This window comes from Buteo buteo, chromosome 24 (genome assembly GCF_964188355.1).
Source record: "Buteo buteo chromosome 24, bButBut1.hap1.1, whole genome shotgun sequence".
NCBI lineage: Eukaryota > Metazoa > Chordata > Aves > Accipitriformes > Accipitridae > Buteo > Buteo buteo.
The window spans coordinates 4,056,210-4,074,740 of record NC_134194.1 but is presented as its reverse complement, the minus strand read 5'-3'; positions in this window follow the sequence as shown (position 1 = coordinate 4,074,740).

The window sequence follows — 18,531 nt, the reverse complement described above, 5'->3', positions numbered from 1 at the left end:
TTCCTTTCATCAGATGTAGCTTAAACCACTGAATATACTGTTGTACAACGATGTCCTGTGTGCTATTTCAGAAATAAATAGCCTCTTCCTTGGGCTGTTTTTTTGTTTTTGGTTTTTTTTTTTAAGTACCAGTTTCAATAGAGGAGGGAGATTTATTTAAAGAGAAATTTTCCTCCTCAGAGAGAACTATTTGAAAAGCCACACACACACATTGAGTCTTTGTCTGTCGCAGCATCTCAGAGTTGCTAAAGGAGTTTAATAATCTGAAAGGAGGAGGGTGTAAAACCTAAAGATGCTTTAAATGTGTACCCTCACCAGGTTTTTGCATGGCTGGCTTGCTCCTGAATGAGAAATTTGGGGCACTTATTTGTTATTTTTAAACATGTTGGACAAGGCTACTGAGGTTTTTTTCCTCACTCTCTCTTGTTTTTCCTTTTTTTTTTTTTTTTTTTAATTATAGAAGTAGTGACTTTTTGAGTGTGATTTTTGCAATAAGGGGCACCTGGTGACTCCGAGAAACTCTGCAGCGGTTTGGGCTCCTGCTTCTTTGCAGGATCAGGAGTTTTAATGAGCTCTCAGCGGCCTGATCCCGTTAACACTCTCTCAAGTAAGTAACTGACTTTGGTGATATTGCTTACATGACCAGAATTACTAGTCAAATTAAAAATTAGCTCCAGCCTTTTGGAATGATCTTGAGTATGAAGCTGAACTTTGCACAAGTTCCCTTAAAAAAAGCAACAATATGAGAGAATTAGGGATGGCTGGAAGAGTGTGGCCCTTGTAAAAGTGAACGGGGTGAAACCAGCACATCTGAGCACAAATTATGTCAAGAACTTATAAAAATTTAATAGGGAGTGGTGTCCTTCCTGGAAGTATTTAAGCCATTCCGTAGCACTGTAACGGCTTATATCCCTGCAATGCAATTTTTAAATCAACTGCAGAATTTTATAGAAAACTGACTTCAACTCTTCTAAAATCTATAGGGATGCTTCCCTGGGCATTTGAAAGGACCTTCCATAGGGAAGATTTTCGCTGGAGATGGGGTTTATTTTTTGGATCTGACAACCCCTTGGTTACCTGTGAATTCCTTTCTCGTGTAATCCTATTACGTTGCTTTGTGAAGGGTCAGTCCTGCCTGTCTAGCCATGAATTGTGCCCAGGGTCAGCAACTTGTACGCATAATGCTCCTTATACATAGCTGCAATTTATAAGATTGGACCTTTTATTGACGCTTACTTTTAAAACAGCCCCAGAAGGGTCATACATAAAACTGAAGAAACCCATTTAAGGAACCAACTTACTTCCTTTAGAAACAAATGAGAGCTGGAGCATGTGGAGTCAGGAAACTATATCTGGCCATCAAAATTGGACGCACAAAAGACATGTCAGTGTGGCATTTCCTACCTCGTGAAGCCACTTTCCCCTCGATGCAGCTCTACAAATACAATAGTGCATTGATTGAATCTTAAACTCACCAGACTTCAATAAATTCTGAAAGTGTATGAAATTAAAATTGAAGCAAGGGACACGCAGAGTGTTAGTCCTTCTCAAAATAATAATTTAATAACGCTCCAAAAAGTATAGTGGTTTAGGAAAGGCAACCCAGATGGGAACATATAAAATAAAGCTATAAAGTTTCCTTCAAATGTATTTTAATCATTGTTAAATATTTACATTTAATAAGCACTAGTTTTTATTGCAAGAGAGATGTAATTACACTTATCATTCATGGAAAAATGAAGTTTTAATAGCCTGTACATTGATTTGCTAAGATGAAATAGTGTCCTAAAAATATGTCGCTCGCTCTCCCCAGGGAATATGTTCCATATGTGAATGCAAAACAGATGAGGATTTTTTTATCAGTGTACAAACTATACCAACTTTATTTCCCATTGTCTCTGTTACATTTAACATAAATCTTTACCTCTGATGTTTTGCTAATTAGAAGCACCTTATCAGGCTTTTACAACCTTACTAATAAGGTTATTTATTTAGTAAACACTAACAGGAGGAGTAGCAACACCTTAATATTGACTCTGGGGAAGCTGTTTGTTGAGGTTATGGCCTCACACCGTTTTATCAATAATTCGTGGCCACGTTCGACGCGTCAGAGACAAACAAAGCTGCTCAAAGGCACTGCACATCTCCGCGGAGCTGCGCCTCTGCTTTTCCAAGCCGGGTCAACAGAGGAGGAAAGAAAAAGTCAATCAGGCTCAATGAATCAGCGAAAAATATCCCTCGGTTTTATATTGTCGTTATTTATCCGCCTATTATTTTTTTTTATTCTTTCTTTTTTTTTTTTCCCCCCTGGTTCCCCTGCTCACAGCACATGCAGTCCTGGCTATCAGGAAGTTTTACACCAGCTCCCGTTAGCCGACACAACCAGCTCCGGGCACAGTCCTCCCTCCTCGGTCGGGCATTTAACGTGCAGCCGCAGCTGCAGCTCTGCGGCAGGGACTAGGCTGGCTTGCCCAGAACCATCCATCACCTGTAATCCTTGATAAGTTTTTCTGTCTTGAAACTCGTGGGCATAAAAAAGACCTAATAGAAGGTCTAATAGAAGAAATAGCTGGATTTTAGGAACTCGTGGCAGTGGCACTGTGGGCATCGGTGCAGGGAACTGATTGACCTGGCACCTTCTGAAATACTGACTGTCGCAGCACCTGGAAGACTTTTTTCTTGAAAAGATGTTCAGTGTTTGTAGGCAGCCATGAAAGTCTGTATTAACATTATTTGTTAGGGCTGACAAACGAAATTTTTATTTACTTTTTTCCCAAAAATCATGGCTTTTCAGGTGAACTGCAGAAATAAGGAGGAATAAGCTAAACCATTTGGGGGATATTTTGTTTTGGTTTTGCACTTGTGAGCTCCACATTTTCCCAGCAGTAAGATACTGCTGTAGAAATACACCAGCAACAAAGGCAGAGGGAGCACATAAATGTGGAGAAAAAATACAAGGTTTTAAAAATTAACCATATGAAATGGTTCCCTGGACCTCCCACAGCAGTACAAAGCCCACTTGGGTCAGTAAATGGATAGATGATGCATAGAGTGGACGTAGGTTAGCTGCGGTTTTATTCCCACCCTCTTGCACGGATGCCCGTGGTTTTAGTACTCCTAAGCCAAGTTTTGCGGGCAGAAACAACCTTCTTGAGAATTAAATTAACTAAAACAAACATACCCAAAAAGGATCTGTTTTTCTAGTACAAATGTGTGTCTTCTACCACTACGTGGTCCCAGGCTCCTGTGTAAGCTAAAATCTTCACCCTTTGCTCTAACCCTGCAAGAATCAAGTTTAGGCACAGAAATTTAGTGCATTTGAACATATTAATTACACTGCAAGCACAAACACCCACAGCTTGCTGCTAACAGGGGTGTTTGCCTTAAGCTTGTACCTGCAAAGAAACTATTTGCTATTGCATAATTTCATGCACACAGAGGATCCCCCAGGATCCTGGCCGTATCCAGCATTTCTGGAGAGCTACAGAATATCTCTTTACTAGAGCTTGCCGTAGCCTATACCATAAGGTAATGATATACCTGAGCGCAATGCTAGATAGGTAAATGCTGGAGCTTGGCACGCGGTGTTACTTCTGCTTGTTGTAAGGTACCATCATTCCGAAATATTAAACAAAATAGACTTGTGCTCACTCTTAAACAAGGGTTAATTGTCCCTGTAGCCATCGTTCACATGTGCTAGCTATTACAGCCTTGTTTTGTCCATATTCCAATAGTGGCTGTTGCAGTGAATTGAGGAACTGCTGCCAGGAAATGTCCTTCTCTAAATGACATAATTAGGGTATTGGGGAGCCCAGTGAAAACAGATTAGGGGCATCACTGCTGTTCTTGATGCAAGCAACAATGCAAAGCACATAAGCAAGCACTTAGACTATGCAGATGATTTAATATTGATTAAACTGATATCTGAGACTCTGTGGAAGGCAGGTACAGCATGCTGGAGGGAAAACAAAGCACTGACTTCACATTTTGTATTAACTAAAAAATGAAGTGTTTTCATTGACTTCACTGACCAGCAATCAAAAAATCAAACCATTATCCAAATAAAAGCCATTGGCTTGACTAATTAAAATTACTGGACTGCCTGATAAAATTAAATGATGGATGGTTAAATAAACTCAAAACTACATTTCCTGTTTTATTTAGGTGTTCTTGGTTTCTCGTGAAATTGCCCAGCAGGTTTGGGCATAGCCATAGGTAAGGTGAATCACAAACGTACCTGTCGAGCTGTGCCCACACCTCCAGCCGCGCTTCCAGGAGGGAGACGCTTTTCCCTCCTTTCCCTGCCCAGTCCTCAGCTCTGCAAGTGGTTTTGTTAATGGAAGAAACATGGCAGGTCACCAAGGGAAGGCTTTAGTAATGGCAACACACCCTCCTCTTCCCTATTAGCATGGAGGCACGTTGATTTTGCCAAACTATTTTTTCGTACCTTTATTATTAAGGCAAGAAACATGCATCTTCTTCATGAAATGATGGGTAGACTTTAAGGTGGTGTAATTCACTGCTCTATTGACACCAACAGATCTGCAGATACCAGGCACTTTATTAACTCCACTCTCATACATAGACTCATTGACTCCAGCAGGAACTGCTGGTATGACCATGAGGTTACTTGTTTAAAGGTTTACAGGACCAGGACCTACAACACTAGTGGAGTTTTTAAACTGACCATCTTGGCTGCTGTGAATGATTCATGAAGTGCTGTTCCTCCCGCTCAGGACGTCACAGTTTATTATTCAGACACCTTACTTAATACCTTGTGCTTTTTCTTTGGTCTTTTTACTAAATGCCTGTGAGGCACTTGTGACAATATAGGAAATTAATATGTGCAAGTATGGCATGATTCTCTGTCCTTCTGTGTACTTCCAGTGTATAGAAGTTCTGGCTTGTGTTCAGCACTCTTGGATGCTGTGCTGATACAGAAGCCTTTTAAAATGTGATTTGCTCTTGTTCTAAATGAGCATTAGTACATAGTGAAAGATCAGTCTAAATAAAAGTGGATTACAGACATGGTAAGAAAGCCTTTGGCAGAATGTAAGACACAGGATTCTTTTGCACGCATTTACAGAGTCACAATAGGTTCATAGTAAATTATAATAAATACTTTTCTATCAGTGCTTAGTGCCTGTTCTCCCTGCCCTCCAAGCAGCACTGCTGGAGAGTGGCTGTTGCAGGATGCAGAGCAGGGGATGGCAGAGTCCGACCGGGCACCATCCTGCTGCCAGGACTCATTGGGACACCATGCAGTCCAGGTTGTCACCTCTGTACAACGTCTCTATTTTCATCACAGCCATCAGGGTGGGAAGCGAGATGAGGCAAGAGGGTGAGAAGCACAGCTCGCCTGAGCTTAGAGGACGCAGCCTGCACCTTTAGCACTACACAGATAGCACATTCATCTCTGCACATCCTTTTTTCTCCCCATTGCTCCCAAATCCTGTGCTTTTCTGAAGTGTGCCCAGCCCCAGCCCATCCTGTGCTTTTCACCAGCTCTCCTGGAGCTGCCGCAGCCAGTCACCACCTTTGCCAGGAAAAGCCCAGAGTGCTCAGTGCCGGCATTTAGCCACCAAAGTTCGGGTCCTCATTGCCCCCCCAGGCTGCTGTCTGGCTTGTCCCCAGCACCGACAGCCCCACGACACAGCAGGACACAAGTTGTTGGTGCTGCTACTCGGGGAGGAATTTAAACACCCCCTCCGCTGGGTACGGTGGGTCTGGAAGCAGCTGAGGCTGCACTGGTGTGCCACGGAGCTTGGTGTCCAAAGACTCTGGTTTCTTGCTTCTTGTACGTTTTGCTCTTGAAGACACTCACCACCTTAACTGCAGCACGTGTTTTGTGCATACGTTGCCAATTACGTAGCTTCCCGTCGGCTGCAGAGGAGGAGCGGTGCGTGGAGCCCAGAGCTGACAGCTCTCCCAGCTTTCAAATTCCTTCTTCTCTTTCCTGTGCCCCCTCCCAAGGCTGAGAGCACAGAGTGCTGCCTTTCCACACTCTGCCCCCAAACCAGTGTTCGATGTAAAGGCAGAAACGGAGTAGCCTTTCAGGAGAGCAGACAAGCTCTTCTCCTTCCTGCAAGCTCCACCACCAGCTCTAGCTGCTCTGGCCTGCAAGGCATGAAGACAAATACCTTAGCCTGGGGGACGTGTTAAAATCTTGACCAAAGTTCTCCAGTCACCAGCAGCATTTTTTCTGATCTACAAACTGCTGCTCTGCTTTAAACAGAGTGTCTTGGATAAGCAATAACCACCTCCCATCGATCCAGGCAGTGGGGAAGAGCATCTTCTACAACCGTGCAGCGCAGGTGCAGCAGCATCTTTGATCCAGGCAAGCAGAGCTACAGCAAATGGCCAAGGAGGTTAATTCCCCCATGAATTGATGTTTTTCTTTGCATCTTTATCACATTTCTGGATGCAAGCCATGTTCCTGCAGCTTCTTCACCCTTGATTTTACAAGAGAAGGGAAAGGAAAAGCAGCTGTAATATCCTTGGCAGATAGTGTTTTACAGTAGCTAGGTAATTATAGTATCTCAGCGGTGCAATGGCTGAACCCCTTCGCTTTTGCTGTGGCAGCAGCCAGCTGAAGTTCTCGCAGGGTTTAGCTGGTGTTTCCTCCTGCACGACGTCAGCTGAGTGGATGCAGGACGGCAGGAGCGCACCGGGGCTTTCCAGAAATCCTTTGGCTGGCGCAGGGGAGCAAACAGCAGGTTACGCACCACGGGAGAGCCAGCGCCTATGTCACTCCAGTTTGTATGGAATGCCACCAAGTGCTGACAAAGCCTGAGTTGAAAAAATCACAGTTGCATTCAGCAAAGGGCGTTTCAGCAACCTGCTTTGGTCCAGCTCTGCTCACCGGCTTTTTCAGACTCCTGGCGGGCTGCAGCAATGAGCTGCGTGCCATGATCTGTATGCGCTAAAATTACTTGAAGTGATTTCAGTGAAGCAGGATATAAGCAGCAGTGCTAAAAGCAGAGCAATAAGGCACAAATAATACCCAGTGCATCCTTCAAAATACCCTAATTCCTTCCCTTTCTCCACAGCTCCCACGGTACAACCGTTCCTTCCAGTACACTTCTGGCTCTCTCAATCTAGTCTCTCTCCAGACTCAACACGCTGGTACATTTGGCTGCTTTCCATCTATAGCATATGCCATCTATCTTAATTGAATACAGCAGCGTATCAGTGGCTTATCTGACAGAGAGCTATTTAACACTGAAAGCCCTGGAACAGATTTGTTATACGTAATCTGTGAATATCTCCATTCCTCAGCTCCTTGCTCAGGCTTGGGAATTTGGGAGGATGGTGCATCAGGAATGAAGGGAGTGTGCAGGGAAAATAAAATAACAGAGAATTCTCTTGAGGGGAAAGAACTATATAACCAACCTTAAGGGATTAATCATCAAGTAGAATAATATTTACCACTGCAATCAATGCAACCCTCGTCATAGAAAAAGCTGATGTTCAAACCCATGAGAGTTTCTGAGAAGAGCTTGTACAAGTCACAGACTATTTTATTTCAGTTTGGTAATAGTTAGACTTAGCTGAAAGCCTTAATAGATGCAATTTTATGCTTCACTTCCGATGATTCCCAACTGACTTTGCATGTCTGTGTGATTTCTTCGCCCCTATACAAAGTTAGATAATTTTGAAGGATGCTCTGCAAGCAGAATCCTGCAGGCGACGGCATTGGGAGCTTAACCAGCACCTGTTTGCTCAGGCAGCAAAAGCTGGTGTTGGTTTGAGCACTTCAGTATACAGATCCAAGCAGGACTTAATGTAAAAAAAATGGTGAGAATGAATTCAGCCTCATTGTGATGGTGATCGTTACATTTGATCACTGAACTGTTGAGTCAAACCTTCACTAAAGCAGGGAGCTGCAGTGCAAATGCTGGCAGACCTCCTTGCAGAAAGAGCAGTGCTGCGTCTACTCTACTGTGCATCTGCAATTTTTACTGAGGGGGTTTTTTTTATTTTTAATTTCTCTGATATTTATTGTTCTTATGAGATGTGTTCAAAGCAGCGAATCAAAATATCCTTTTCTGGGGAAGTAAATCTTCCAGAGCTTAATTCATCATTTTGAAGTAATACAAAGCTTAGATTTGCCTTTGCTGGAGCTGCATACTAAGTATTCAAGCATAAATAAAGAAAATATAAATAAAGCGGGCCTGAATCTATTTCACTGTGTTATTAAAATTCCATTGTTTGTTCTGCGGGAAAAGACCTCCCAAAATGACAGTGGTAATCTGGGCAAAAAGCAGACTGTTGCCAAAGGGTTCAGCTCTTAAAGGGGGGAAGCATTTTAAAAACTGCCAAGGAAAATATTTTCATTCATGAGTTCACCCAGCCTAAACATGCATCTAATCCTCCCAAACTGACAGTTCAAAAAGGCAACCACAGTTGAGACAGGCAAAGTGTTCAGTTCAAAGGCAAAAAAAAAAAAAAAAAAAAGACCTAGGGATTATTAGCATTATCACTTTATCACGAAATGACCATCAGCTCTGGAAGCGCATAGTTCCACCTCCCCTTCCCAAACCCAGGGACTCAGTCCCCATCGCGTTGCTAAAAGGGCAGCAAAGCCTTCCTCGGTGATTCACCGCAGCGAGAAGAGCCTTCAGAGGGGTTAGGACTTGCTCCCATTTGAATATGTAAAGGTTGACACAAATGGAAGCAAAGTGCCCTGAATCTGCAGAACAGGAATAAATAGGGAATCTCAAATTGTGCCTCTGGTCAAGGACTCCCCTTTTCCTGAAATATTCATTGCAGAGACTGAAAAAGAAAAAAATTTCCACACTTACTAGATACGTAAATCTTAGCATATTTAGCAAAAGAAACCATCTCTCTCTGTGTTTTACAGATATTAGATTAGAGAATAATAAGTGTCTTGCCCAGAGCTGCAAGAGACAGTAGCAGATCTGGGAAGTGAATAACCAGACCTCTTAAAAAAAAAAGCTGCAGCAAGTGAGTCCCTGGGAAACATGAGCCTTCCCAAGAAATTGAGAAGATATGTCTCTTTTATTTGTTTGTTTTTGTTTGGGACGGTTGATTTTGGTTTTGTCTTTCTTCCCCCAATTCTCAGCCTTGCCATCCCGGTGTGAAGCCACCAGCCAACCCATTTCTCATTCAATTTGCTGATACCAAACCTGTGGTCCAACTCAGCCAAATGGGACAAAGCTGTAGAGGTCTCACAGATGCTGAGTTCCCACAAATTCTGCAAAAATAGGCATGAGAGACTTTACACCATGAGGAAAGTTTGAAGTGTGAGTCCAGTTATGTTTTAAGACACCAAAATACCAGCATGAGAGATTAATGAGTACCTCAACTGGTGGGAAAAAAAGAGCATTTAGCGTTAGGTACAGAACAACCCAACCACGAAAGGCAAAAACCGACTTCAAAAGCCTCATCGTCCCCTGAACTATTTGATGGTGAAGTCCTCAACTGCTTGCCCTTGCAGCAGAGACAGGAGGGATGGGAGACCCAAGGGAAGCGAGCAGCGATTTTTGGTCGAGGACTACCCTTGTCCCTCCTCCATCCCATACCAACAGCCACTTCTCATGGCACGGGAGACGAAGGCAGCCAGGGACACACAGCGGGGCCAAGCTGCCCCAGCCCCTGTCTCCTGGTTGAAGCCCCACCATGGCTCTCCAGAGCCTTCGGCCTCGGACCTCGCACACCCGGCAGCCAGCAGAGGGGGCGGAAGAGCCGGACCGATAATGGTTATGAGTAAAATCTCTCCATTTCTGACTTGTAAAATAGATCGTAGCGGCAGAAACATCTCCCTGTCCGGCTGAGAGAGGAGCAACTCCCTCAAAATCGATCTGTCTCGTGAACGTGCTCTCCAGGTCCCGCGCCGGGACGCGCGCAGCGGAGAAACACCGCTGCAAAGCAAAGAGCCTGCGCGAGAGCATCTGCAGCAATATGTGCATGACCAGCTGTAGGCTGTTTTTTCGGGCATTTATCCTCAGATGAAGCTTTCCAAAAAAAATCCTTCCCAAATTTAAACCACAACAATGCACGCTTTCAATATTGGCAAACATTTTAAATGGCTGGCAAACCCACAAAGCCGTCAGCCGAGCAGCGGCTGCAGCTCCGTTCTGCAATCAGCCGCTGGACTGCAGTCATCGCCCTTAGGGCTCAACTCTGTCATCTGTTTGTAGAAATAAAACAGTGAAAAGCCAGTGAGCATTTTCAGCAGGCTCTCTGCCCCTTGGCAGAGCAGCCGAGCAGCGCGCTCTCCATCGCTCCCTGCCTTCCCTATCGCAGCAAGAGCTGAGCCCATAGCTCGGCCGCAGGTTTTTCCCTTGGCCCCTGCGTGGGATCCCTGTGGGGACACTCTGATTGCACCAGGAGCCACCTGCAGTATGAGTCACCAGGGCAAGTGAGGTGATCGTTGGGCAACACACTGTTCTGTACCCTTAACTTGGCCAAGTATTGCACATCAGCCCTTTGGAAAGACAGCAGTATCTCACCTGAAACCCAAGTCCCAGGAAAAAGCTCCTTCCTCCAGGAGACGATGATGATACTTCAGGTTGATGTGAATGCCAGTGTGTCTCCTCTGTCTCCTGTGAACACATGCACTGTGAGCCAAGAGCTCTGCTCACGCTTGGCCAAGCACAACACCCGTAAAGAGTCAGGGAGGAGATCCCCATTGACAGTGACAACCAAACAGGTCCCAACACAAAAGCATGTTCATGAACGTGATGCGATCTTGCCCCAGTAAATGCTCATCTCCGGTGCTGAATCTCAACCCATTTCTCTGTTTTGTCTCTTGAAAAAAAAAGTCCAGACCAAGCAGCAAACCTCTAGCAACAAGAACGCTGTTCCCAGCTGTGCTTTCCTTCATGCTCCTTTAAGTGCTTTATTACAAGGTGAGTTTAACATAAGGAATTTCCTTCCTCCCCTGTGAGCCTTGGTGTTCTTTTGCCTGTTTCATTTGCATATATTGACAATGATTCTTCTAGAGCAAATTAAATGTTGATTGAAAAAGATCTCCAAAAAGCTGCAACTGCAGCACCGTGTGTGAGAGCCCCCATTGACGTGAGCAGTTGGTTGCACGGTACCTGAGCACCCTGGTACCCGGCTGCTCACCCTTTCCACTGGAAAGGACCACTGGAGCTTTAAAAGAGCCAGGTGAATCATTGCATGATGTACTGAAAGTTTATTTTCTTTGAAAACACACCTGAAATATCATGCCAAACATGCCAAATGCTATCGGGCAGCTCCAGCCTATAATGAGTGCAGGCAGTAAGAATTCTGCCAAGGCTTCCTTTGGGAAGCGCCAGCTCCCAGAAGGAGGAGTATCAGCCGCTGTCTCGCCAAAGTCACTCCCTGAGGTATCTAGTACTGGCCACTGTTTGTGGGATCCGTAATTGCCATCGTAGGCTCTCAGCACACACACACACACACTAAGCTTGTGGCTGGAGCGAGCTGAAGAGCATCACCCATTTTACCCAGGAAAACAATCCTCTTACAGCGAAATGACATTCACGGTGCTACTGCTAAGCAGGCATGCACAAAATACACACATTACTCCCCAGCTCAAGACCTTAAGCCTCTTATTATGCAACTGCTGGCTTTTTTTTTCCCCCTATTTGAAAGTTGATTCAGATGACAACAGGATTAGCCACTGTAGAGCTCCTTAACCGTACGCTCGGAACTTCACGATGGACGACTGCTGGGCTGTTGCTTGGCAGGATTCCTGTTCTCACCAGTCACATTTGATACAGATGAATGTTACTTTGACTGCCTTTATGCTTTAACCATATATTATGATAGTATCAGATTATCTGTTGCCTAAGACGAGTTGTAACAAGGGAGTATTTAGACGAGCAACCCACATAACAACACCAAGAGTGTTGCATGATATGGTAAACTGTAGGGCGTGCTTACAGTGAAGAGCTAACACAGGATAAACAGATGGGAATACAGCATCATCTGCTAAACCTTGCAGCTTGATTCAAGTCACTTCAGTACAGAGCTTCTAAATTGAGCTCAGTATTATCTTTTCTGTATTAATTTTATCTTCCTTCATGGAGGCTTGTGGTTATTAGCAAATCAAATATTACTAGCCAATATTTTCGAACAATATGGACAACCAGATTTCCTACATTTTAGAAGAAAATGATGCAGTCATTGATAAATTTTGCTTCCTTCATGCTCTTTGACTGAATGTTTCTATTGCATTGAACAGAAGATTAGAGCTGTCTACTCACAGCTTTGAAGAGGCTCATAGATGAAGATTAAGTGAGCAGCACATCTGTAAACTGGAACCCCATAGGTCTGGCTTGGATTCCCAAGATTTTCTATTAATTTCCTATTAATTTGGGTCAATTGCTTGATTTCTCTGAGCCTCAGATTTCCATTGTAACTTTTTTCAGTTTAGATTGCTTAACTGCACAGCGGAAACAACCTCTCCTGATATATTTAGGCAATGCACAGCAGGGCGTCACTTAGGCCCCTCACTGTTGCTGTAATACAACTCATAATAATTGCAATATGATGATGCAATTAAATAATCTAAATATATTTTCTGTCAAACCCGATTTTATTGCCTATTAAATTCCTAGAGCAGCCCCACGTTAGGCACTTATCTCTCCTTCCCATACATCACTGCTGTTGCCAGCAAACGTAGTAGGATGGACATCCTTTGTACGGGGTGTCTGGTGCACTCAGGGCTCAGCAATAGTGCAACAGACCTTTGGGGGGTCACAGCTTTGAGCACAAGTGCAAAGTCCTTCTCAGATCCTTGGCAAACCTGGCCCTCATGCCTACACACAGAAATCCAATCCATTTTGAAGAAACTCCTGTTAAGTTTTTCCTTCCCTTTCCACGTCTGCATGTCTCCACTTTCCTGACCCTGCAAGATGTTTTGGCAAGAATAGAGATGACCAGAAAGAGGTCACGCATGAGAAATATTGAGATGGGCACTGCTGTGACCACAGGCTCTCTCCAGTGCCACCATCACCCTAAAAAAAGGGTTGTGCCTCTCAAAGTAAAAAAGAGCATTTGGCATCTGATTATTCTTAGTGCGTCTCTGTAACTCTCATGGAGTATCCAGTCACTTGAAGGACTCGTTACTTGCTCAGCCTCTCCAGTAGTCATTAGTATTTAGTGTTGAGATGGGAATTGAGTACTGGCAACAGAACAGAAGATGATTATGAGAGCTGCTGCTGAAAGCATACCCGGTTCATGACTCTGACTGGCCATCAATTCTACCTCATCACAAAACGGTGCTGAAATCTAGGAACGCCTCAAAGCAACAGGTTTCGTGGAGTTTGGAACCTTTTTCCCCGTGTGAATGGTGAGGTCATTTATTGTCTGCATGTGAAAACTTGCTGTGGTGACTCGCGGGTTGCTCAGACCCTTTAGACAGATGCCCCAGAGCTGCCTGTTGCAAGCAGCCTCTTCTCAAAATCCAATGGTTGTGGATGTCCAGCAGTGTTTTGGCTGTTGCTTCAGCCACTGCGTGGCTCAGCCACCCTGTTGTATTAGTTACTGCTGTGATTAAAGAGAATTGCCAGGGAGGATGACATTTCCATACATCCTCAGGTCACACTGGGACTGCTGCGGTGGGGATGAGCAGCGAAGCACCAGCATCTTTGGGTGCATGGGCAGCGGTGCTCAGCTGGGAATCGATCAGGATCAGGCATCCCACCCTGCCATCCCCAGACAGCACATTGATGATGGCAACACTCGGGATCACTAGTGCTATCTGATGTCTCCCAGGATTTAGGGATGACAATGGGACAGTGATTTTGGGGCATGTTTGCAAAAACCTCCTAGCTCAAAAGTACCTGCTTGGGCTCCCATCATGGCACGCATGATGGTGCCAGGATCTAAAGGCCATTTTCCAAGAAGTGAAGAAGGCAATACACTGTGATTTTTATGGTGGTGATTTATTTCAATACATGGACAGAAACTGCTCCCATAACTCAAAAGAAATTGGAAAGAGGGGAAAAAAGAGGCATGGTTTTTTATGCACACAAAATGGAAAGAAATAAAAATTGCTCTGTTTTCTGAGACATGTTCCAAAAGAGTGGGTTGATTATTTTCAAGTTTTTATGGGGTTTGGGTTTTGGATTCTGTTCACTAAAAGTATACAAATGCTTCTGAGAATGACATTTTTTCCCCATCAAAAAAAGAAAAAAATTCTAAATTAAAAATTTAGATGAGTTGCAGATGCAAGAAAGTAGCAGGATGGGAGATGACAGCAGGCCAAAGCCAGAATGACTTCTTTCCATGCTCCAGCCTGGGCATCTCCTCTTGCTCCACATCAGCTAGAGGCCTCAGACTGAAGTGGATATATCCCCTCACAAAACTGCCATCACCCACACTGGTACTACCCAGAAAACACACGTGTCACTGCTAAGGCTTGTCAGGACACCAAGGCTGGACTGCAGGGCTTGGACATAATCCAGACGGGTTCCCCCAACCCTCTTTTGAGGGTGGTTGCAGAAGATGGTCGGTCTTTCCCCTGCATGGAGCTCCAAATAATTCTGGTTAGCTTTTCTCTGCTTTTTAAAGGATCATATATAGTAATGAATACAATGCTTAGCAACACACAAGACCTCCTGCTAAGCAGGAGTCTATAGGCTGGGCTATTAAAATAAATGAGAAATCACCATAGGTCTCAGCATGAGCAGGATTTGCCCAGATCTGAATGACATGAAGAAAAATGGAGATAAAATACAGTCATCTATATTAAAGTGAGGCTGCTTAAACAGTGATTTTCCTGGTGATGCCTATTCAGTCCTCTGCCTTCTAACAACCTGGTTTTCTTTTCTCACAGGATGAGTACAGATCGAGGCGATTTACATCAAACTCCTTCCCCAAACCTGACACTGGTAATTATTCCAAATTACAAGATTTGACAGGAGCCTGAAGAAGTGGCACTTAACTCCACTATAGCATTATGTCTTTTTTTCTTTCTTAATCCCCTTCCTAAAAGCAGAAAAATGATACGGCACTCTAAGTTGAAATGAGTGACTGAAAATATAATGCTAAAAATAAAAACATAACTGTCAGTATCATTTTACTCTGCTTGCAAATGGGACTACAATTTGCATACTTTGACTTTTCTAATGGTCCCTTCAGTCCTCTGCACTCAGGTCCCTGATTTCCCTGCTTAATCCCTGCCCATGGACCGTACAGAGGATGGAGATGCTGAGACCTGCTGGCAGCCCAAGCTGCCTGGGAAATTAGAAGATGGAGCTGAGTCATTCATCCTTATTCCTACAGTACCAGGTTTCCAGCTCAGGAACATTTTTTGCCACTTGTTCTTCATTATGGTCATTCAATGCAACTGGAAGGTGGTGCAACGGCAAATGAATCTAATTCCTTACCTTAAGAATTCCTCCAGCCCATCAGCTGTTTAGCTAAGCTGGTACCTCTTACAGAGCTTCAGAAAAGATTTCGCACCTGGGCAGCGTCCAGATATTGGCAGTCTCTGGTCCAAATGAGAACAGAAAAATATTCAAAACATCCCCGGGCAGCCCTGGGGAGGAGAAGCCAGGAGAGGCTCCAGGTGGGGCAGAGCTGGCTGGACCTGTGGGCACAGCTTCTGCAGTTCCACCCTTTCCTTACGGAATTTTTTATGGACAATGATCCGGGCAGCTTTGGGGACAGGCAGCTGTCCCCAAGTGGATGCCCTTCAACTTGAACCCAGCTCCCAAAATGCAAGGTTGGGAGCTGATGGGACCCCCCCCAGCTGGCAGCAAGGCCCCATCCAGCCCATGGTGGGATGTGCTGGGAAGGGGTGGGATTGCTCAGCCATTTCCAGGGCCTTCAAGGCAATGGCTCATTCCAGCACCCCCAGCTTTTCTGCTGGAGCACCACAATACTGGGGTACTATTACAGCAGCAAATTGGCCCATTAAGCCTTAGGAATAATGACTGCTGTTGGTAATTACCCCTAATCCACTAATGAGCTATTGTTTGCTTCGAGCATTAAGTGTAAGCTTAATGATGTGAAAAAAAAAAAAGCAAAATAGACTTGCCCCAAAACTGCTAAACCAACTTAATTGAACAGATGCTTGCTTAGCACCTGCATTGTCATGCTGATTCATAGAGAATTGTTTTAATTGCAAGATGATCCTCAGTGGATCGTGTTTCCTTCACCTTAGGGTAGGTTCAGAAGTCAGAAAGTAGGAATTGATTAATTTGGTGGCATTAGTATTAAGGTTTAGCGTATGCAATGTGGCTTTTCGTCTAAGCTGACCAACACACAGATGATGTGGACCAATGGCAGTGAAAAAACTCTGTAGCAATAATAGGAGAGCATTAAAATCCCCTAATAGGAACTGCAAAATTGAAACCAAGTGTTGAACAATTTAATTTCTGTCCTGTATGAATTATATACTTATTAAGTAAAATAAATGTTAAATGAAATGTATAAATTATTATAACAGCACTTGTGTAAAACAAAGTTTCGCTTTGTAAAATTTGAATGCCAAGATTGATGGTTTTCATGACTTTCCCAAGATCTTGAAAATTTGGCCGGGGTTGCTATTTTTGCAAAATCTAGTCAGTGAATTTATTACTTACGCAGCAAAATCAGTGCAGTTCATTACCAACATAAGAACTGCAAACATGTTATGAATTAGGTGAAAACAGCTTTTCCTAGAGAGATGAGGCATTTACACTGTTTAAACATGATCTTTTCTGGTGGAAAACCACAACAAATTCAAGGTCAAACTTCAGTATTCCTTTTTCTGTCCCAAACTGCTAAAAATTACTCTATCAGCACAGGAAAGAGGATACTTTGCTCCCCCTCCCCTAATTTATATACATCAAAACTGAACACTGCAATTTTCCTTCAAATACTGTGCTATTGAAGATAGTGCTCTTGAATAAAATGTTCATGTTTTTATCTGTAGTAATTCCTTAACTGTTGGCTTTGAAATGCCAGCAGCAGTGAAAGATGGTGAAAAGTAAAGAGGAAAAAAACCTGAGTAAGAAAACAGGATTTATACTTCTAAGGAATGCCAAAGAAAATTAAGGCAGACAGTGCCAAGATGTCCCTCAAAGTCATCTTTGCACCCTCTCTGTCACCAGCTCCTTGGGTCCTGAGCCCTGCATAGGCTGCATCAGCCTTTGCATCGCCAGTCCCATGTGGCACATCTCCCGTCGTGCAGTTTGCATACACTAGCACCTTGTATACATGAGAGATGTTCTACTTCTTTAATTGTTTTTCTTATTGGTTGAAATATGTTGTTTTGTTCTTAGCATTTAAAAAAGCAAATTTTATGTGCAAAATAACTCAAAGGACTGCTGTGGTTGAGCTTAAAATACTTTTTGGGGACACTGCACGCCCATTTCCCCAACCTGATATAGCACTATGTTTCTTAATAAACATCATTCATTAAATAAGCTTTATGTACATGCTTTCTCTTCACCATGGATTTGGAAACACAGAATGACCATTACAATCTTTCTAAGCATCCTAGAGAGAATACTTAAGTTACACACCCAAATAACTCGTATTCTTCAGAGCCAGAGTGGCAGGCACATGGTATGAGTACTTGTCCCAGAAATGTCCCAGGTTTTTTCCATCTCTCCCCTCAGTTTTGGCCGCTAAACACCTGCAATTTCCAGCTCTCATTCTGCCAGTGTTTTTCCTTTTCCTCATCGTGGAGGAGTGGGAAAGTGGCTGAAAGACAGCCGAGGAAAACTGCTGGGAGCAGAGGGAGCAGCAGTGCTCTCCTGCTCATCCCGCTACCTCCGCTACAAACAGCATCCCATCGATTTCAGCACAAACTCTCCTGGGATGATGTTTTCAAGAGTATTTTTCTTTGAATAAAAGGCCATGTCCTCAGCAGGTGCTCAGGGCGTCACACCAGCAAAGTCAGCCGATAACCAGGATAGAGATCACAGGACCGAGCTTGGGAGCTGAAGGGCAATAACTCTTTTGGGAGCTTCAGGCAGAATTGGCAATACCCGCAGAAATCACCATGCTGTTTCTGCCATAGCTGTCCTCCAAGGCTTTGCTGCGTTCTCAGAGGTGAAAAAAAGAGACTCACACCTTGAAAATGTGCTTTCTGATCTGAAATATTCAGCCATCAGTCCCAGCCAAAGTGTCTAACCGATGCCAGTGCTCAGCATCCCCCACTGCAGTTGTGCTTGGTGTGAAAACCAGCTCAAGCCCATAAATCCGTAGCTCATCTGTCTGCATTTATTCAAACAAGGTCTACAAAACATCCATTGTCACAAGTGTTAAAATCTGAGTTGTTAAAATCTGAATTCAAATCCCTTCCTATTCTGTCATATTTATAATTTCTCAGTGAATGGCCAATCGGAGCGACATAACCTCATCATAATTCTTTCCTTTTTTCCCACCATTTCCTATTCAGGTGCATTTCACCAAATCAGACCAGGAGGAAGAGTTTTGGGGGTTGCTGTTGTCATCTTTCAAGCACAAATTAACAAGAAAAAGAGAAGTCATTCCTGGCAGAAGTGCAGGCTAGAAAGATGTTCTCAGCTGAATACCCAGCTCATGACTTTGAATGCGCGTTGGCATTTTCTTACAGGG